The sequence below is a fragment of the Brassica napus genome, chromosome C1, assembly GCF_020379485.1.
Source record: "Brassica napus cultivar Da-Ae chromosome C1, Da-Ae, whole genome shotgun sequence".
NCBI classification, from domain to species: Eukaryota; Viridiplantae; Streptophyta; class Magnoliopsida; order Brassicales; family Brassicaceae; genus Brassica; species Brassica napus.
Window position 1 is genome coordinate 31,794,963 of NC_063444.1, and position 19,775 is coordinate 31,814,737.

General features: G+C 36.9%; 1 long non-coding RNA gene across 1 annotated transcript; it reads right to left on the reverse strand.

The window, feature by feature from the left end:
* Positions 1-8,319: 8,319 nt before the first annotated feature.
* Positions 8,320-12,133, reverse strand: LOC106432081. Its single transcript, XR_001286342.3, has 3 exons — positions 10,618-12,133; positions 8,746-10,542; positions 8,320-8,660 (listed from the first exon to the last, which is right to left on the reverse strand). It is a non-coding gene; the product is annotated as an uncharacterized LOC106432081 (long non-coding RNA).
* Positions 12,134-19,775: the final 7,642 nt, after the last annotated feature.

Sequence of the window (19,775 nt, forward strand, 5' to 3'; positions counted from 1 at the left end):
ATGTAGCAATAGTTACATGATAGAAAATATAGAAAATTTGTATGCACATATTTTGTCAAACTTAATTAGAATTTTCTTCACAAATACAAAATTAAGATATTATTATTCAGTCAAAACTTTGTAGATAGTTAAATGTTAGAAATCGTAATCAAAAACTATTAAACCATGTAAACAAACAGTTAATTTAATTCTTAAGCTTGGGTAATATTTGCATGCTAGATGGGTCCTGGACAACTTCAGATCGCTTTAGTGGATGTGGATGGGTTTGGATGGATAGCGGGGAGAACATACAACTTATGGGAACACGGAATTTTACTCGATGTGAATCAGCATTGCATTCGGAGGTAGAAGCTCTGCGATGGGCGATGGAGAATATGCTTCAACACTCGCCATGCCAGAGTTTTGGGACTGACTGCAAGAAACTGATTGCAATGATAAAGGAGCCCCAGAAGTGGCCAAGCTTCGCGACAGAGTTCGAGAAGATATAGACGCTTCAGATTTGTTTCCCGGAATTCAAAATCACCCATGTGCCACGAGCGCACAACCAGATGTCTGATTTTTTAGCTAAGACTGCTAGGACCTTTCACAGGGAGTTACTTTTCATTGGTTGTTCTATTCCGGTCTGGTTACCCAGACAACCTCAAGTTTGAGTAATAGAATGACCGTTAGACGTCAAAAAAAAAAAAAACAGTTAATTTAAGTTTTCAAGTTATCAAATTATTCACTTTTAATCGCGATAAAGTACCTAATTAAATGATTAATGGTTGATTTACTAGATTAAGGAATAGAATGACTTTCATCAGTTTAGTGTATCTACTATAAATCAAATAAAACCATATTTACTACAATTTATATATTTATATATTAAAATAATATTCATTAAATGTATTATGATTGTTATTTGTTAAAAAAATACAAATTTAATTGGGGATTTGCAAAAAATACATAAAACTTGATTTTAATATCTAAATAACTTTATTCAGATAAGAACTTCAGGCTGTCCGATTCCATGCAATACGAACTTCAGGCTGTCCGATTCTCTTCTGACGATTTAGTTCAGAAGACAAGACACAACCTGTGAAGATCAGTCCATGTTCTCTTTCGCGTTACAATGCAGAAGAAGTTTGAAAGGCAGCAGCAGAAGCAAGGAAGAAATTCAAAATTATCTAGCCTGTGGCGAGAAAGGAACATCCGTTTGTTGGGTCACAAGCAAGAAGCATCGGCCTTATAATGTTCCCAGCAAAATTTGAAGCTGTTAACAGTAACGGAAACATGGAAAGCAAACGAAGCGCATACGGTTACCAGCAGAACCTCTGATGAATGTTCAGACAAAAGTAACTCAGGGCTAGCTCCTCTGCAGCTAGACGCAAGAAGCGCGTTTCATACGAGCCGAGCAAGAGCAGCTTACACTACAAGAAATATGGGTTTCAATAGCAGTAGAGGATAGCATTTTTTGCCTTTTTGCTATGGTTGACATACGCCTTAGTTTTAGATAGCGTTTGTACATTTCGAAACGCTACGATAGAGTTGCATATTTGAAAACGCTATAATAAAGTATGGTTTTAACGTAACACTTAGTTTTAATAGCAAAACATAATTAAAAACGCTATGTTTGGCTATTTAAAACCCTAAACTCAGAACATATTTTAAACCCTAAATTATAAACACAAACCTAAAGCTCAAATATTTTCCTATTTTAATCTTAAATCTTAAGTTTAAATTTAAATTTTAATATTTTCAAAATATATTTTCAATTCAAATCTTAAATCTAAACCTCAAACCCTAAATCCTTTACATCTTTTCAAACCCTAAACCCTATATCCCTATTCAAACATCATATAACACTACAAGAAAACAGCGGTATTCTGACGGACATTCCGACGGAAAATGAAATCCTCGGAATATCCCGAGGAATTTCCGAAGAAATTCCGAGGAAACACAAAATTGGGTTTCCTCGGAATTTCCTCGGAATATACCGACGGAATTCCGAGGAAATATCAATCCGTCGGAATATTCCGAGGAAATTCCGAGGAAAAATGGGTTCCTCGGAAAAAACCGATGAATTCCGAGGAAATATTATAGCCGTTGGAGAGCCGTTGGGGGATTTTACAAAATTCCGAGGAAATTCCGACGAACTAGCCTTTTCCGTCGGAATTCCGTTGGAATTTCCTCGGTCTGTCGGCAGGATTTAAACTATAAATACAAGCACTCCTCTTCCTCTTCATTCACTCCATATCTTCATCCTCCCTCTTACTCTATTTACACACGAATTTGATTCATAAAAAATATGTCTTCTTCAAATTATTTTCGTTCTTGGATCGATCGACCTCATTTGGATCCGAACACGAGATTGCTTACGGAAGAATACCAACGAGGTATAACCGAATTCATGGGGTTAGTTCACCGACAACCGGAAGAAAAAACAGGTATGTTAAGATGTCCTTGCTCTAATTGTAAAAATAGAAAGGTTATTAAAGAGTGGGATGTTTGGACTCATCTATATTTGAGTGGGTTTACACGAAGTTACAAAATTTGGTATCATCATGGGGAAACTGATTATGAACATGGTAGTACTAGCGAACCTCAGCCAGCGGTTAGATTAGAAGAACCAATTAGAACGGATGTAGATTATGGTGTAGGTACTGAGCAGATGGTAAATGATCATTTTAGAGGGGAAGATTTACCCAATGCAGAAGCTAGGAGATTTTATGATATGTTGGATGCTGGAAAGCAACCATTGTACGAAGGTTGCAGAGATGGTCATTCAGCTTTATCATCTGCTACAAGATTGATGGGCATTAAAACAGATTATAATTTGGCTGAAGACTGTGTGGATGCGATTGCTGATTTTGTAAAAGGTATTCTACCCGAGGATAATGTAGCTCCTGGTTCATACTACGAGGTTCAGAAACTCGTAGCTGGTCTTGGTTTATCGTATCAGGTAATAGATGTATGCAGCGACAACTGCATGATTTATTGGAGGGCGGATGAACAGCGGGTTACATGCAAATTTTGTGGAAAGCCTCGTTATAAAGATACGAGTGGAAGAGTTCCAGTGCCATATAAAAGGATGTGGTATTTACCTTTGACGGAAAGGTTGCAGAGGTTGTATCTGTCTGAACGCACAGCGCAACCAATGAGATGGCATGCGGAGCACTCAACAGATGGTGAGATCAGACATCCTTCAGATGCAAAAGCGTGGAAGCATTTCCAATCAAAGTATCCCGACTTTGCGTATGAGAGAAGAAATGTCTACCTTGGATTATGTACTGATGGTTTCAGTCCGTTTGGCAAGAGTGGAAGACAGTATTCTCTATGGCCCGTCATTCTTACACCATACAACCTACCCCCAAACTTGTGCTTGCGACGAGAGTTTTTGTTTCTCTCGATTCTCGTTCCCGGACCAGAGCATCCTAAGAGATCACTTGATGTGTTTCTTCAGCCACTAATATATGAGTTGCAACAACTATGGGCTCAAGGTGCTGAAACATACGATGTTTCGTGTAAAGAAAACTTTCAAATGCGGGCAGTACTAATGTGGACAATAAGTGATTTTCCAGCATATGGTATGTTGTCTGGATGGACAACGCATGGAAGGCTATCATGTCCATATTGTCAAGATAACACTGATGCTTTCCAACTAAAACACGGAAGGAAAACGTGTTGGTTTGACTGTCACAGGAGATTCCTACCACCTGATCATCCATATCGTAGGAGTAGGAATTTGTTTACGAAGAACAAGAGGGTGTTTGACAGTCCACCTCCGGAAATTTGTGGGAAAGATTTGAAGATACAACTAAGAGATTTTGGTGCAGAAAGGACGCCAGACGTCGGTGGACATGAGCGTTTTCCGGTAGATGCTGTTGGAGAACTACATAACTGGCACAAAAAAAATATTTTCTGGGATCTGCCATACTGGGAGGATCATCTGCTAAGGCATAATTTAGATGTCATGCATATTGAGAAGAACTTTTTTGACAATCTCATGAACACGATCCTTAATGTTCAAGGTAAAACAAAGGATAATTTGAAGTCAAGACTGGATTTAGTCGATATATGTGCTCGTTCAGAACTTCATGTTGATGAGAATGGTAGGGCTCCTTTTCCCATATACCGACTTGATGCAGCGGGAAAAGATGCGTTCTTTGATTGGATTTCAAACGATGTGGAATTTCCAGACGGTTACGCATCAAATTTGCGTAACTGTATCGACAGAAAGGAAGGAAAGTTTACTGGCTTGAAAAGCCACGATTGCCATGTAATGATGCAGCGCCTCCTTCCGTTCGCCTTCAAGGAACTATTACCACGAAATGTTCATGAAGCAATTGCAGGGATAAGTGGTTTCTTCCGCGATTTATGCACGAGATCAGTGACTCTTGAAGGTATTGAAAATTTGAAGACTAACATAGCCGTGATTCAGTGCAACCTTGAGAAGATATTTCCTCCCTCATTTTTTGATGTTATGGAGCATCTTGTTATTCACCTGGCAAGAGAATTGGAACTTGGTGGTCCTGTGCAGTATAGATGGATGTATCTGTATGAGCGGTATATGTTCCATTTGAAGAAGATGGTGAAAAATTTAAGTAGGGTGGAAGGTTCTATAGTCGCACAGATGATCAATGAAGAAACTTCAAACTTTGCCGAGTACTACTTTCCAGCAGAAGTTCAGACCAAAAACAGAAGACCTGCTCGGCATGATGATAGAGGCGAACGGGCAACATATCATGTTACGGTTCCAGACATTTTCACAGACGTTGGACGACTTAGCGGAAAACCAAAGGACCGTCGACTTACTGAGCAGGAGCGCAGTCATTTGCAAACATATTTGCTCACCAACTGCGAAGACGTTCTTCAATATGAGAGGTAAATAAATGAGCTTACAAATTTTTATTTTAACAAGTTGAAATTTAAATCTTAATTAATTACATTATTGTCATCATATACAGGATTTTCATGGCAGAAAAGCGGTTCGAGTATAGATACGCCACAGAGGACGAACTAGAAGAAATGAAGCAGAGAGAATTTACTGGATGGATGTTTACTTATGTGAGTGCTTTAAACAAATTAAAATATATTTTATCACATATTTATACTAATTCACATTTATTGATATAACATATATATATGTGCTATTAATAGGTGTCTGCTGGTTTGGCCAGAGGTGAAACATTTGACGATTGGATACGTGAGATGGTCGTTGGACCAAACTTTGTTGTGAAGTCATATCCGAGATTTTGTACTCGAGGATATGCATTCACAACTCAGAAGAGGAGACGTTCGAGTACGACTTATGATGCTGGCGTTTGTTCTGCATCAGGAGATGATGTATACTACGGACACATACATGAGATTTTGGAAATCAAGTATTTGGGCATGGTTGGATTGCGCTGTACTGTTTTCTATTGTGATTGGCACGACAACACTCCAGATCGAGGTGTGAGAACAGATGCATTTGGTGTTACATCAGTAAATTCGAGGCGAAAGCTGCAATATTATGATCCTTTCATTCTTGCTTCTCAGGCCGATCAGGTAATTAAATGTTAATTATTCAGAATGATTCATCATCATGTGTATTAATTTATAATTTTTCTAAATGTTACAGGTTTGTTATATCAAGTACCCCCGGGTAAGGAACAGAGATGATCCATGGGTTACTGTTACAAGACTCAACCCGAGAGGCCGAGTTCAGGGAAGTTCTGAGCTGGAAGACCCACTACAACCAAGCACATCCGGCAACTTAAGTGCAGCAGAAGATTTAGCTGGAGTTGGCCTTGTTGTCGATTTAACCGACTTTGGAGAGGAAGCCGTCGTTCACGTAGAGGATGAACCAGTGATTGGAGAGTTTCACCAAGATCCAGATTCAGATTCATCTGGTGATGATGACTCGGAAACAGACTACCATTGATTTTTTTTTTTTTTAAGAAATACCGAGGAAATTCCGAGGAACACTTGATATAACCTCTTTCCTCGGATATTAGTTATTTGGTTTATCTAGCAAGGCAAAGCTGAATACGAATTAAAAACTACTCAAAACACAACCAAATAAAACGAAGAAACCATGTAAAAGAAATACGAACTCATAATTAAGAAAAAAAAAAACTAAGTTCAAAATTAACAGAAAATAAGACCATAAAACGTTAGAATAGAAAAGAAAATAAAATAGCGCGGTCGGAAATCAAATGGCAATACTGGCCGGTGATAGCTCCTACTCCTCTTCTCCTGCTCCAGATGTTCCTGCATCGTTGGGTCTCTTGGACCTCTTTCTTACCCTGTGTGTACCACTCGAACCCGAACCAGAGCTGGATGGAGAGTTGTCCCGATGAACTACATCATCCTTTTGGCAACGACACGGCCTGATACGTGAAATGGCAGCCCAGATCTTGTGTAGCATGTCGTTGTTTGTCTTTATGCTCTGATCTCTCCAATGTTGTTGCTGGCGCGAAGTGGCGTTCGGTGGAAGCTCTTGCAGCTTGTACTGGCTGGAGTCTGATGGGAGTAGCTGATGGGGTTGTGAATCATCTGGAATGGCTTGTGCAGCCTCATCTTCTCCTTCTTCATCAACCACGGCCTTGCCTTTGGTCTGATATTTTGGCGTGAAGAAGGATGGCTTGTCTACTAGTGCGGTAGCAGGGGGTAGGAACTCAACTGCAGCCTCTGAAAGTAGAGCAGTCAGGCCGATCTGAGGCAGGTGGCAGTAGAGTGTTTTCTTCGCTCGGTCCTGGAATACGTAGACGTAAGGACCATCCCGATCGATCCTCGAGTGGGGACCAGCTATGAACTCCTTATTTATAAGATTTTTGACATCCAGGTAGTTCCAAGAAATGTTGTTCGATCTGTCCAGTGCTACCTGTTGGTTCTCGCAGTCTACACCCACATGTCTAAGGATCCGAGTAATCACTGCACCAAATCCACATGCATTGCTCTTGGATTTGGTTACTTTCCCCTTGTATCCTGCTAAGTTTGCGGCCAGCACCGCTCCCATGTTGAAGGCAGTAGCAGGTGGGAATGTAGAGTTTCCAAATGCCGGTAGCAAATGCCTCACACCTTGGTACAGGAGGCACAACTCCCATTGCGTGACTGATGCGGCTGTGGTTGTCCCGTATAGCAATGAGCCAATGAGGCGTGTGGCATATCTCAGTACTGGGCTCCGGATAAGTGACTCCTTTGCCTGAGAAGATCTATAAACCCCTGTGCCAATCGTTTCCCAGAAGTTCAACAGCTCTGAAGTCCAATAAAAACCAGATGTCCTCTCCCCTGCACTCAATCCAAATAGTCCGCAGAGGTCTGTGAAAGATACCTCAAAGTATACTTTCTGCACTACGAATGCCAGAAAACCTTCCTGATGGCTATCATCGGGACGGCTGACGTATGCGGATGCTATGAACTGGCGTACCAACTCCGGATAAGTGGGTTCGTTGAGGTTGCATAGTTGGCCTAGACCCATGTTCTGGAACAGCCCTTCAATGTCTGATTTGATTCCCAATATTGTCATCGTCTCAGGACATGCTAGTTGTGTAGCCGGAACGGCTACCTTCTTCATGTTGTTGTAGTGGGTGGTATCAGACTTATCCCACTTCTTTGGCCTTTGATTCTCTCGCTGAGACGAACCCTCTTCTTGTGTGTTCTTCTTTGCTGATGTTTTCGTGCGCTTCATTCTCTACAAAATAGAATCATTGCTCTCAACATGGTTATAATCAATTAAGAACTCAAAGCAACATGAAAATGAAAGGCGAAATCGAGTTGTGATAAAAAAAAAACCAAATTGAAAAAAAATTATCAATCCCTAAATCATCTCAAATCCTGTTCCAAACTCGTTGATCACAGACAATTGTGTTCTATTCCATGTTTAAACATATGTTTCATGCATATTTGATCAAGGAATCAACACGGAAATAAGAAATTCACAAAACCCAAAAAATTGCTCAAGAACACGATTTCACTACAAGAAATATCGGCATTAATAGCGTCGAGAATGTGCAACCATATCGTTTTCGTAGCGTTTCGAAGAACGCCGTGACAGCCGCAGCTATGGTAGATCCTTCCTCTATCGTAGCGTATTTTCGTGTGCTATAAAAAATAAAGATGCTATAGCGTTTACCCAGTACTATATTAAACTATTTTAATAGCACCTTGTTTTAGCTAGGATATTATTTTCTATCGCGTTTTTATTTTACCATGGCATAATTTATATTGACATATTTTCAATGCTATGAAAATTAAAATCGTTTGCTGAAAATTTAAAAAAATAAAATTGATTATTATTATTATTAAATATTAAATTTTGGTTTACAACTGATTTCGATATATAAATTAAACCGGTTTGCAAATGATTTCGGTTGATATTAAAAATTTGGTTTACACCTGATTTCGGTTTACAAATTAAACCAGAAGATTACAAATGTTTTCAGTTTATAAATTAAACCAGTTTACATACAAACCGGGTTTAAAACTAATTAACTAACCAAAACATAATTAAGCTTAACCTAAACATAAGCCGCCGCTACCAGAGCGTCCGCCTCCAGCCTCCGCATGCAGCGCCTCCAGCCTCTAGAGCATCCGCCTCAAGCCTTTGTTCTCTTACTCCAGCCTCCACAACCTCTATTCGCTTACGCCAGTCGCATACCTCCTCTGGTTCTTCTTCACACGTTCAATTCTTCTACCTTCACCAAAATTAAAACCACACATAAGAGAGATGATGAGATAGTAGTTATTTGTAGATCTAAAAAGGAGGAGGGGATTCATTACCATTGACATAGCCAGTATGGAGATGGAGAGACATGAAGCCGTGGGAGAGAGAAAGAGGGAGTCGGAGAAGATGGACGTAGGAGCAACACGCTTCTCTTGCCTCAACTTAGTAAAGTCTGCTTTGTTAAGCTTAGTGAAACCCCTAAACAAAAGCCACAAAATTCATGAGTTCGACAGGGGAGAGAGATGGAAAAGAGAAATCAGTGAGATAAGAGGATGAAGATGGAAGAAATCAGGAAAATCGGTGGTAGAGGTTGACAGAGGAAGAATAAAAAAAACTGGGAGATAGAGGAGAAAAAGTTACGACAGAGGATAGAGAGGGACAAGAGAATAAACACAAAAGGGTTAAATCTGACCATTGGATTAAAGTATATCAACGGTTAAGATGGTGATCCGCGCACTTTTGTATTAGTGGTTCATATTTTCAGTCCCTTTGTGTGTTTATTAACCAAAAAAACATTTATGTTGTTTGTGTTTTGTTATTTTTTTTTTGTCAATTGTGTTTTGTTATTTATTTATTTAAATTTTTAGTTTCTATAACATTTCTTTTTTTTACGATAACACACTTGTATAAAGTTTTTTCTTTTAAAGAATTAAAATTTAGATTTCAGGTTTTTATTAAGTGAAAATATGGTTTATATTAGGAGTTAGGGTTTAGGGTATGGAGTTTGATTGAAGATTTAAGGTTTATGTTTGTAAGTTATAACTTAACAATAAAAGACTAAATTTTAAGTTTAATTTTAATATTATAGGTTATGGTCTGAAAAAAATAGAGTTTTAATTATTTATTTTTTTGTAACACAAATTAGAGTTTTAGTTATGTTTTGAGTTTAGGGGTTAAAACATACTTAGTGTTTTGGAGTTAAATTTTATAATCAAGATTAAAAAAATAAATTATAAAGTTATAAAGTTAAAATTTTTTAAAGTTTGATAATTACAAATGTTCATTTTGAAATCTACTATAAGTGTTGGATGTTGAAATTTAAGGCATGTTTAGGGTTTAGATGAGGTGAATTTTTTTTTTTTCTAATTTATTATCAGTATTAGATTTTCTTTTTATCATATTACTAGTTGTGCTATCTTAGGATTTTATGATGAAATATTCACAATTTAGGACTTAGGGCATGTTTAGGGTATAGAATTTGAAATAAAAAATTCTTTTTTTTTTCAAATTTATTATTGTTGAAATGTTAATTGTCACATAAATTGTAGTGCAAAATGTAAATCAAAACATTGCAATTTGATCTATATATAAGAAATTATATTTCATTAATTTTTCAAAACATAAATTATTTCATTTGCTAAGTCTAGGAACTTCATCTACGAACCAATGTCTCAACAAGCTTTAACATATCAAAATTAAAATCAAAGAAACCTAAATCATTCTTTGAAGTGAATGCAAGTCTTTGTGGTCTTCCTCTCATGGAAAGTTGCTTTGAGACTAACGCACTGCCAATACAACAACACTAGAAGCAAGCACAAAGAAGAAAGTGATCATACAATCCCCAACGTGTTCTTCTTCTCAAGTACATTTGAAGTCAGGACAAACCGAGAGGATGACGATAAGAATCCGAATGCACGGTCGCAGCCTTCACAATCTCAGCCCGACACCGAGACCCGGCAGTGGAGATGCTCTGGAGCAAGGATTCCATTTTCTGTACTCTGGCACTCGCAACCCTTGAAGCTTCGTCACTCTGTACTCTGGCACTCGCAACCCTTGAAGCTTTGTCACTCATCAGGCTCTACACCATTCCAACTGAATCAATACCTAGCAGCCTTTAAGATGGGTTCAGTCATCTGCAACAAATATGAAACTTAAACTCAGTAATAAGAGCTACGATCAGATTCAGAGAAAGACAAATAAGATCTCACCACAAGCTATCAAACTGCAGTTTCAATACAGTCCAGTCACAGCAAAAGGCGATTCAGACACAAGACAAGCTCCTCAGATGCAAGTAACTCACCAAACAGCAACAGGTCTTGTGTCTGAACAAATTTTAAAGGCTTTAAAATTTGTTCAGACATGAGCTTTAAAATTGTTCTAAACTAAAGGAACGAACTTTGGCCATCATCAATGAACCGAACAGCTTTACGCTCACGCTCCCTAACATAAAAAATCAGCATAAACTAATGCTTACAATGATACTAAAACTGTTTCTTAGACAGAGATATTCATACAAAACATAACTCATTTTCTTGGGCAAGATATATACGATCCCAAACGTCCATAGAAACAGAGACGAACACAATGAAAAGCAATGCCAAATGCTTCGGCCTTTTGAGATTATACGCTGGATTCATCTATCTACATAGCCCAAAACCAGTTATCGATCTACCTCTTGCAAACAAATCCAAATTCCACTCAGATACAAACATCATAAGCCTGAGACTGTGTTCATGCTTAGAGGGTCAACACTCGATTTTTTAAGCCATCTTCAACACAAGAGCCAAAAGAAAAGAGTCTTAGCTCAGAAGCAACAGGTTACCTGAAATTAAACTTCACAACGATTTCCTTAATCTCATCGTCAAAACCATCTTCAAGCTCGGGTTGCTCTGGAAACAAAGATCAGAAATCACAAACCCTAGAAAATCTCCTTGGAACCAGAAGCACCAGAAATGTCTGCTTCTTCTACAAAAGAAACAGAGTAGCTAAAAGAAAATCTGAGACCAAATCTAAGGGAGAAAAACTATGGAAAGCCTCAAAGGTTCAAGCTTTAGCTTATAAACATAAAAGAGATGTTACCGGGCTTGCAGAAAGGCAGCCGATGTTACCGTCACTGAAACTCCGTCAGCATCTCCGCCATGGCTCCGTCTCCTCCTCTGTTAATACTCTTCAATCCCTAGATTTAGTTTCACTGATTCGAATTCAGTAAATCGATTAAAGGGAAACTTAGAGAAACAGATGACCCATAATAGATGAAGATGGATGATGAAGAAGCTCGATTGAATCAATGGAGAGAAGTTTATTCTTTTTTGTCACGAATGGAGAAGAAGATAAAATAGAGAATTGAGGTTTTTTTTCTTCTGAAGAAAAAAAAATGAAAAGACCTAGAAAAAAAAATAGTTCTACTAAAACAAAATATTTTGGTGGCAAAAGTGATATTTTTACTAAGTATTTGGCACCAATGAATTTTACAAGTATAAAAATTGGATTTTTGTCTTCCCGCTTCGTAAAAATCCTGCAAAATACTAAGTAGCGTTGATTTAATGCTATAATAGAGTTAAACAACCAAACTACCCATTTTTAGTAGCAGTTTGTGAATTCGTACTACCGTGATGTGCTATCAATACTTATATTTCTTGTAGTGTTTCAGAATGTGGAGATTCGCGGAGTATACCTGTCTTAGGGTGAAAACGAGTGTAGGAATCAGGTAGAGCTCTAAAAATCAAGGGAAATAGAGCCCAAAATTGTTCAAATCGGATGATTATAGAGAGAGAAAGGGGGGGGGGGCGAATTATAGGGGAAATCGGAGGGGATGAGAGTTCTGAGGTTTAGATCCAAAAAAGGTCGGGTTTTGCCTTATAATTCTGTTTCCCGCACACGCATCGATCGATGCGTTTTTGAACAAATACGGATCGATCGATCACATTCTTACGCTTTGGTCCATCTTAGTGATCGATCGATCCGTTTTTGGACATATATCCATCGATCGATCCGTTTATAAAAAAACTTACAAGATTTTCCGAGGACATTCCGAGGAACATTTGAGATTCTCGATCGATCGATGGGATAATCTCATCGATCGATCACATTCTTACGGTCCGGTCCATCTTAGTGATCGATCGATGCGTTTTTGGACATATATCCATCGATCGATCCGTTTATAAAAAAACTTACAAGATTTTCCGAGGACATTCCGAGGAACATTTGAGATTCTCGATCGATCGATGGGATAATCTCATCGATCGATCACATTCTTACGGTGCGGTGCATCTTAGTGATTGATTGATGCGTTTTTAGACATATATCCATCGATCGATCCGTTTATAAAAAAACTTACAAGATTTTCCGAGGACATTCCGAGGAACACTTGAGATTCTCGATCGATCGAAGGGATAATCTCATCGATCGATCACATTCTTACGGTCCGGTCCATCTTAGTGATCGATCGATGCGTTTTTGGATATATATACATCGATCGATCTGTTTATAAAAAAAAAATTGACGTATTGAAACCCCAAACACTAGTTCCTCGGAATTTCCTCGGAATATTCCGAGGAAATTCCGAGGAAGAAGAGGGTTTCCTCGGAGTTCCCTCGGAATAATCCGAGGAAATTCCGAGGAAATAGGGTTTTTAAACCGAAAACAACGTTTTGCGGTTTGAATAACACCTATATAACCCTTATTAAGTGTCTTACGTTCATTATGAAGTCAAATATTTGTTCCTTACCGTATAATTAACACTTTTCCGATTGTATGAACGAAATCCCACAACATAAGAGAAATACTTATACCTTTTAATGAACGGTAAAGGGAATACTTTCAATTAGTTTTGAAATTTGTTATTTCATGGTTTATGCTCATCTATACAAAGAATCCTCAATGGTATGCATTATAATTGTACAAGAAATGAAATACGGCAAAAAAATTGATGTTTTGAAACCCCAAACACTAGTTCATCGGTATTTCCTCGGAATATTCCGAGGAAATTCCGACGGATATTTTACTATCCGTCGGAATTTCCTCGGAATATTTTCATTTTACCGGGAAAACATTTCGCGAAAATTGAAATTAGAATTCCGACGGATAATGTCCGTCGGACCCTAGGTTTTATAACCATGAGCCCCTTCTTCTTCCCCATTTCTCTCTTCTTCCTCTGCGCGACTCCTCTCTTCTCTCCGGCGATTTCCCCCTGAAATCCGACGATATCTTCGGCGATCTCCCCCTTCTCTTACACAAATCATGTAAGGACCCTATCCCACTCTCTTAGGTTCTATTTGTTAGGTTTTTGTGTAGTTTTGATAGATTTTTGTTAGGGTGATTGGTTAGGATTGTGATTTGGTTGTATAATAGGTTTAGAATTATGATTTGGTTGAATAATTTGTTTTGTTGAATTGATTTAGAATTTTTTTATAATTTTTTTATTTTTTTTGTATTTATAAAATCGATTTTTGTATATAAAATCGATTTTTGTATTTTACAAATCGATTTTTCTATATAAATTCGATTTTTTGGATTTTACAAAACATTTTAAATATCTATAAAACTTTTTTAGTGATTAAAAACTATTATTTGGGATTTAAAAATATTTTTAATATATATATATATTATTAAAACTATTTTTTTGTAATTATTAAACTATTTTTATTTATTAAAACTATTTTTTGTTTATTAAAACTATTTTTATATATTTATTAAATATTTTTAATATATATAAATCTTTTTTTGTGATTAAATTATTTGGGATTTTTTTTTAAAAAAAAATAATTTATATATTTCTATATTTATTAAATATATTTTTTTAATTTACAGGTCTCATGATGATCAGACCCGGCCTCGACAGCGTCGTGGTCGTGGTGGTACGGGGAGCCAGTCTCGGGATTCCAGCCATTTTCAGGATTCTCCTTCGCCCCACAGCTCCAACCATACATCTCCCTCTGCTGCACCCGCTCCTGCTCCTCTCGCTCCCGCTGCTGCATCCGCTCCTGTTCCTCCGGGAATGATGCGTGTTGCGTAGTTGGTTCAACAGCCCGGTCGTGACCATCTTCCGTATCTCACTTCGTATCCACATGGACGGGGTCAAACATGGTAATTAAACATTTTTTTTTCTTTAAATTTGGATTCATTATTAACCGTTTATTCTTTTTATTAGGTTCAACCGATCCGGGAACGGGATCAGCGCATGGATCAACCGTATGATGTACTCGGCCCTCGACAGTGGACATCCGACTTTCACTCACTTCCCTACCGACAAGCAGGTTCTGTGGTTTCGTCAGTTTGCGGTAAGTATTCTAATTTTTTACTTATATTTTTAATCTTTAATATAAATTTTCTACTAATTGTTTTTTTTTTTCAGCAAGAGTTCAACTGGAATTCCGATGAGACGCTCTTTATCTATCACCACTTCGTCCATAAAGTTATGGACAACTATGGGAAGCAGATCCACGAGTGGAAGAAGAAGTAGGAAATCAATAAGGTTCGATTTAATTTATTAAACAATTTTTTAATTTATTAAACTATTTTTTAATTTATTAAACTATTTTCTTTTTTTAATTATTAAAAAGTCCCAAAGTCGATGAACGACACGGTCTGGAAGGAGTTGTGTGCGCATTGGGATAAGGAAGAGACGAAAGAAACTTCTTCCACCAACTCCACCAAACGCAGGAGCGACCGTAAAGGGAAGGGCATCTACAAGCATAACTTGGGTGCTCAATCTATTGCCACTCTGGGAGATCGCATGGTAAGTTCAACCGCTTTTTCTTCAATTATTTGAGTTTCAGAATTTTAATTTATTGTGCATTTCTTCTAATTTCTAATGTTTCTTTAATTTATGTTTTTTTTCAAGGCGGAAGAAAATGATGGCGAGCCGGTTGATGATCTCGCCCTAATGAAGAGGGCGTATACCAACAAGAAGACCGGCCAGATTGATGACGGTCTTGTGAGGGACATGGTCGACCTGGTCCAAACTCAGGTGGTAGACGAAGTGTCTCAGCTTCAAACCGAGGATGACGCTTCGACGGCTTCGACCAACTTGTCCCGGTTTCGAATCAACGAAATCGTTGAATCCGTAAGTTCTTTTTTTTAAAAGTTCAATTCATTTATTTCTTGGTTTAAATTTGTAAATTTGGCTATTTTCTATTCAGTCGGTTCCAAAGAAGAAGGGACGTTTGGTCGGTTTGGGTCGTCGCACCCGGTCGGTTCCTCCTTCTTCTGCACCACCGCCCTTTGTTGATCCAGAAGTACTTACGGCTCAGTTGAAGGACAAAGATGATCGTATATCTTTGTTGGAGACCCAGATGGCGGCTCAACAGGCGGGCTATGAGGCACAGAGGAGGCTGAACCAGCAAATGATGGAGATGATGCAGAGGATGTACCCGAACGAGGTGTTCCCGGACGTGCCAGACCAGTAGTTTTTTTTTTTTCTAAAAACTCGGAATGTTTTATTTTTATTTGTGAAACTTTGAATATTAATTAATATGATTTCAATTTTAATTTTAATTTCATATTTTCGAATTTAAATTTAAGAAAATTTATTTTTTTTAAAAACTTAATATTTTTTACATTCCGAGGAAATTAATTATATTTTTTACTCGATCGATCGATGCGTTTTTGGACATAAATCCATCGATCGATCTGTTTACAAAAAAATGTTCGGAATATTTCCTCGGAATATACCGAGGAACTGTTCCCTCGGTATATACCGAGGGACATTTCCCTCGGAATATTCCGAGGGACATGTTCCTCGGAATATTCCGAGGAATATGTCCGTCGGTATATTCCTATCGATCGATGTATATATGTCTAAAAACGCATCGATCGATGAACGTCCGAGGAAATATCCCGACGAAGTTCTCCCTCGGTATATTCCGAGGACATTTCCGACAAACTAGTGATCCTCAGAATTTCCTCGAAAGTTTGTTTCCTCGGAATTCCGTCGGAAAATTCCGAGGGATTTCCGAGGAAAGAAGAAATTCCGAGGAATTATTTCCGATGACTTGTTTCGTCGGTATGTCGTCGGAATAACGATATTCCGACGAAATTCCGACGATTTTTTCCCTCAGAATCCTTGCTGTTTTCTTGTAGTGTAAACACTAAACTTAAAATAAAAAATCCCAAATCTAATATTTCCAAGTTTTAATAAAACAAAAAAACTGAAAAAAATAATTATAAATATATGATCTTTTCAAAATTTCTTTTTCAAACCTTAAATATAACCTTTGAACCCTATCACACAAACATTTGCTTTAAAATCTTATATGTTAAATCTGAAATTCAATAGTTCTTATCGTAACTTTATAATTGTAAATGATAATTTAATTTTTATATAAATAAAACTAGTTACATAATAAAATTATAATTTTTAAAACATATATTAAATAAAAACAGTTTTGATTAGTTAATCTATGACTATTGATTCCTTTTAATCCAATGGTTACAACTCACTCTTTTGTTAATCATTTCCCTTCTTTCTCATTGGTCAATTAATAAAACAAAGAGTAAAAAAATTCATTGGTTAAAACATGATGGTGAGGATAGCTACTATATTTGATCTCCACCGTTGATATAAATCAATATAACGGACAAAAGTGATTCAGTTTAATATTTTATTTTTTTGCATTATCTCTTTCATCTTCTTTCTCACGATCTCTCGTCTCCTCCTATCTCACCATCTCTTCAATCTTCTTGCTCACGATAACTCATCTGAAATCCTCCTCTCTCATCTTCTCATATCCTGCAATCATCTTCTCCTATCAATCCTCCTCTTTCATCACCTATTCAATCCTCATCTCACGATCTCTCAAACTCGTCGTCTTTCGTAACGGGTTCAAGCTCACCACCATCACCATGACCTCGCCTCCTCCTCTTTGGGTTGTCTCTTCTTTCGTGTTCATAATCTTTTCATCTTTTATTTTCTAATAAAATCTATTACTTTTGCTCACAGATCTGGAATAATGATGAAAGGGATGCGCGCCAGAGGTGAAGGTTGACATAGCGGAGATGCGCCGGAGGTGTTACGAACCAGAGACGGGCGTGTTACGAACCAGAGACGAGGCGGAGGTAGATGTGGTTCAGAGCAAGGTGATTTGAGGCGGGGGCATGAGGAGGCGGAGGCACGAAGACGCGGAAGCACCCAGAGGTCGAAGACGGCGGAGTTAAGAAGATTGGTTTAGTCGTTACTATATTAGGTTTAGTTAGTAAATAGGTTTAGGTTAAATCTTGGTTTTAGTTTTTTGGTTTAGTTTTGATTTATTTTCTAATTTGAATACCATATTCTTTTTGTAAACCAGTTTTATTATAAATCAGTTTAAATAATAAACAAAATTTTAAATATATAAACCATTTTAAATTTTAATTATGTTTTTATCTTTAAATAATTAAATTTCCATAAATAATTTTTAAAATAAAGAATTTTAATATAAGTAATAGCAATTATGACATGCTATTAAATAATATTTAATTGCAGATAGAAAAGCGCTATCATATCGGAAGAAAAGATAACAGTGCAAAAAACCGCTATAGTATTGTTATATAGCGTTATTCGTCCGCTATTAAAACACATTTTTCTTGTAGTGTTAGAATCACACGACATTCACCCTTTTATAGAGTATTGTCTGACGCATAAGGGTCGGTGCAGCTCAATGGGTTTTCTTCAGCTGTTGGTTTGATGGGTCTGAAGAGAGGACAGCACCAACAACAATCCATGATGATGATGATGCCATTGTCAAGGTCTACAAGTAATGGCTACGATGCTTCTGGTGGAGGAGACTGTGATCAGTTTACTTATAGAAACATCCGCAAATCAAGATACGAAGTACAATAATAATCACAGAATTCTTAAGGCATTTTTTGATATATGGCCGATCGTCACATGCAAATGGATTGGTCAAGAAAAGTCTTTAACATTCTCAGAAAAAAATATTTATGGAACTCATGTAGTGTTTGCAAGGAACGAGAAGCACCTGTTGGGAAAAAAAAGGTGAAGCCTTTTGTGTATTCCTAAGATTTTTCTTGTTCAAATGCCTCTTTTGTTGGTGTCCGTTGTTGCCCACCACCCGAAATGTTCTATCTCTTGACGTAACGATGATATTTGCTTTGTTACGTAGAGACCTTTAATCTTTTGGTGCTATGAAATCCTTTTATTATTTGCCAGAAATCCTTCATCGGCTACGACACCGAGTTTCAGAGAGCATCCATCGATTATAATCGAGATCTCATCCAAACCCATTTACTTTTCATCATAAAACAAACTTCAATCACGATCGAACCTCCAATCAAACTCTTACTATCCTTCCGGGAAGGATAACAAATAACGATAGAACAGAAGACAAACACAACACCAAAGTTGGATGATTCAACCTAGAAGGCCGCAAACCACCGAAATCAAAGCCGGCTACACCGCGTCGAGAAGACCACCGTGTACCAGAAACTATGTTACAGGTCAGGAAGGAGGAAGAGATGAGGGAACCACCGCGAGTTCTCTTTCTCTCTCAACATTCTTAAGAGAGAAGGGAGAGACTCTACCATTCCCTTATAATTGGTGTACATTAAGCGTAAATAAACTATACAACAATCGTATAGTTAAAAAGTAATATTTAAAGTCACTATTTAGTTTTCACTAGGATCAACTAAGTATTTCTCTACCAAAATATCATATAACACCATATCTCTTAAATTATATAACTTCGTTTTATATGTCTCTGAAATAATAGTTTCAAACTTGGGTTATTTCCAAAGAAACACCAAAATTGGTATTTTGGTGTAATTTCATCTCCAATAAAATACCAAAAATGTCACAATCCCATCAAATTTGGTATTGTATTTGTACCAAATTTGATGTAACACTATTTAGCATACCAAATATTAAAATAACCTATATTAAAATAACCTATTTTATTATTTTTGTTCAAAAAAGTATTTTGTTACTTTTAGTTAATTATAGATAGATTAGTTTTATTAATTAGTTTTAACTTATTACCAAATTTTGATGAATAAATATAAAAACTAAATGTGATAAATATAATAAGTCAATTATAAATAATTAATGTATTAAATTACTAAAAGTAAAAGTCAATAATAAAATATTATTTTGGTGTAGAATTTGGTGTATAGTTAAAGATGAAAAATAAATTTTAACACCAAATTTGGTGTAATTTCAACACCAAATCTGGTGTTATGGTTGGAGATACTCTTAGTTCATCATGACGTAATATTATAAGATTTATCGTCATGGTTTTAATGTTTAAAATCTAAAAATCCATACACTGTAATTATAATTAATTTCTTATTGTTATATGAAATTGTAAATTATTTTAACTCGGCATTTAACTAAAATTAAGATCTGTTACAGATCTATAAATAGCTTGTATAT